Below are 470 nucleotides of genomic sequence, written 5' to 3' on the forward strand. Positions count from 1 at the left end.
AATTGTTGAAGACATTCCGTTATCAAGTAATTGTCATGGGGAAAGGGGAGGGTGGAATCTCTCAGCTGACTAAAACTACCTCAATATATCTTTTTTTTTTTTTTTCTTGCGTTATGCGGGCCTCTCACTGTTGTGGCCTCTCCCATTTGCGGAGCACAGGCTCCGGACGCGCAGGCTCAGTGGCCATGGCTCACGGGCCCAGCCGCTCCGCGGCATGTGGGATCTTCCCGAAACGGGGCACGAACCCGCGTCTCCTGCATCGGCAGGCGGACTCTCAAGCGCACTGCGCCCAGGGAAGCCCTCAATATATCTTTTTAAAAACAGCTCCTTTAAGATCAAATAGTTAAATAGCTCCTTAAGTAGTTTAGGTAGTCACCAAACCAAGGTGCTATATATATCTTACCACTTTTAATGCTTTTTATAATTACAAGTAAGAAAAACAGCTTTCAGAAATAAATGTATTAGCCCAA

This window comes from Lipotes vexillifer, unplaced genomic scaffold, assembly GCF_000442215.2.
Source record: "Lipotes vexillifer unplaced genomic scaffold, Lipotes_vexillifer_v1.1 scaffold77, whole genome shotgun sequence".
Lineage (NCBI taxonomy): Eukaryota > Metazoa > Chordata > Mammalia > Artiodactyla > Lipotidae > Lipotes > Lipotes vexillifer.